Raw genomic sequence first — 2,874 nt, forward strand, 5'->3', positions numbered from 1 at the left:
TTAACTTGACACATTTGAGGCATTTGCTAAATCCTTTAATGATTGAGTTAATGCCTCAAATGTGTCAAGTTAATTTTATTGACCCTCTCTGACAAAGACATGTTTGTGTATAAAAATACAGATATCAGTTCAAGTTTGTGATAGATTTGGAAAAATGAACAATATAAACAACAAGAGCTACAAAATTTTAACCATGTAACCATTACAACTGATTTAACTTATAACTGATTGAACATCTTATTCCTCATCTTCTTGTATAATTGTATAATTGTATAAGGTTAATGGGCACTGTTTGAGTGACTATTCTGTAGTTCTTCAGGCGGCGTATGACCCTCTCATTGGCACTCGGAAGTTGGCTATGCCGCCTCGTGTTGGTGGTGTCTTCTTCGTACAAGGGAAGGCCTTTTCTGGTGAAAGCTGGCAGGACGAGCTTGACTTTACGTTCAAACAGAAGATCTTGGATAAAAACTCCTCGGTCAGCCATCACCTCATCACCCGGATGCAGATACTCCATAAACCCTGAGTTGGCTGTGATGAACTTGTCACTGCATCTCCCACCATATGCTGGAGAGATGAAGATAATCAAACCACATGGTGCAATAGCTATGAGGAACTTGATTGTATTATGTCCATAGTAATGACTGTAAGACTCTTGAGTCCAGATTGTGAGCCTTCTGAAGAGGGGTCTCAGAACAGTCGATTACACATGTGGTTAATAGATAATGTTTCTTGAAACTCTCTGGCATCGTTGCCTGGATCATCTCCCTGGGCAGCCATGGAACATAGCACCTCATTTTCTTCTCCATGAAGTCCAGCCACTGAGAGATTCTCCTACTGACCACAGACTGAGACACTCTGAACCTCTCCGCAATGTCGTCCTGCAATAGGTTCAGCCGGAGCTCCATCAGGGTCATCAACTGTTGATCCATGGGACGTAGCTGAGAGATGCTGCATCCTTCTTTCAGGTCGTCAGATAAAGCCTCAAAGGTATCCACTGACAACCCAGTGTACAGTAGACACAGCCGATCATTCCGGAGAAGTTCGGTGTGTACAAGATCTTGTTCAGGACACTGTGTTGCCTGGTCATGGAGGAGAGGACAATGGAGTGAGTCACTGACAGCATAGATGTGATCTTCCATGAATGTATACTTCCCCTGTGTAGAAGCATCATGGTTTGTCATCCCATCAGTCAACCCATCAGTCTCCTGGATTGCAGAGCTGGTTGAGGGTTCTGTAGAAATAACAGCATCAGACATCGGTAAGTTATCAACGATAAGGTTAACCATTTTGCTGCCTTTAAACATAACCAGTCTTGGACATCAGATTAGAAAGCCTCGACCTGATCTTATCTTGTAATGCTATTCATTTATTGAGGTCAAGCCAGGGCATAGTTCCGGGTATATGCTGATCATACTCATTAGACGCTAGCTGGCTGACGACTAGCGATATTGATAGCTGTTAGTGCTAAAAATGTTATCTTACCTTGGAGCCTCACAAGAATCCGACAAGCCTTTTTCGCCGGGGGAATAACATATCCCAACCATTTCTCGGGGTAGCCTATGGGTGTTGGTCTGATGGTCTGCCGTCCACAAAATGAAATGAGTGGTTTCAAATTTAGCGTCTTTAGTCACATACGCCGGTCCTCATCGTTTGATGGCGGAGGATGAAGATTGAAGGTTGCCCCACAACATTCTGCCCTGCTTTTCCCGTGTACACACAGTATTGTTGCAAGGACACCTGTCTTTTATTCCAGTTGTTATGGCAGCCCCGCACGGAACAATTAATGCTGGTCATCTTGACTAAAATTGCTAATGTATTGTACCAATTATAACAGAATGAGTTGCTCAACCGGAAGATAGAACACAAAACGGAACCAATATGGCACCCCCCATGTTTACGCGCGGAATAAGGTGGATAACCGATGGACTTGTGCTTGCTCATTAAAATGCTCATTGAAAATAGCGATCCATGTAATTTCATTTGTGAGGAAATATTTCACAGATATGCAGCTTCTGATGCATTAGTTCACATTTGGGTTTACGAATGCAAACATTTTGTGCATGTTCTCAGATTATGAAACACGGGTGTGTGAATGTGTTTTGCACCAACTGCACTGCAATGATTGTAGCAAAAGTGTCAAGTGCATGACTCTTTGAAGTTGTGATGCACAGGATAGGATTTGTGCACCTGTAACACAGACTTGTGAACTCGTAGACCCTATTTAGTGTTTACGATGGTATAAAAAATATTTACGACATTTGTGACTTTAGAGTACACATGCAAAATAAATATTTAGGACTTCAAATTTACTGTTACACATTTGTGACTTTAGTGTACGCATACAAAATCTGCAGTTACAAGTGCTAAAGACTTTTGCTACAATAATACCTTCATACTAGTCGGCTAAGGAGTGCTTTTTGTCAAATGGAATGAATAACAAGCCTGCTAAAAGTTAACCTGATAGAGGTCTACTGAGCGCTAACTTTTTAACAGCTCCACAGTTAATTTACCAATCAATACCTTCATTTATGGTTCAGAAAATACTTTTAAGCCTTGAACTATGAGATTACTCATGACTATGAAATGGTTTAAACCACTGTTTTCTCTTAATGACAAGAGAGAGAACAGTAACACATGAGAACTCTTCCAGGTGATGGAGCAGAGATACAACGTGAGTGTGTCCGCGAGGAGGCTAGTGGCTGAGGAGAGGTTAGGCTCCGGTGAAATACGTCACTGGGATGCCACGATCTCATCACAGAGGGAGGGGACAATTGGTAACAGAGATAGCAGCCCACTCCATTTTGCTTTCAACGCGAAAACTCAGAAATGCTCAGTCAATTGAACAGGGAAATGTTTCATGCACAATTTGAGCTA

General features: G+C 42.0%; 1 pseudogene; it reads right to left on the minus strand.

Annotated features, from left to right (window-relative positions):
- Positions 1-244: 244 nt before the first annotated feature.
- Positions 245-1,794, minus strand: LOC130385968 (uncharacterized; annotated as a pseudogene).
- Positions 1,795-2,874: the final 1,080 nt, after the last annotated feature.

The sequence above is a fragment of the Gadus chalcogrammus genome, chromosome 7, assembly GCF_026213295.1.
Source record: "Gadus chalcogrammus isolate NIFS_2021 chromosome 7, NIFS_Gcha_1.0, whole genome shotgun sequence".
In the NCBI taxonomy this organism is placed as follows: Eukaryota; Metazoa; Chordata; class Actinopteri; order Gadiformes; family Gadidae; genus Gadus; species Gadus chalcogrammus.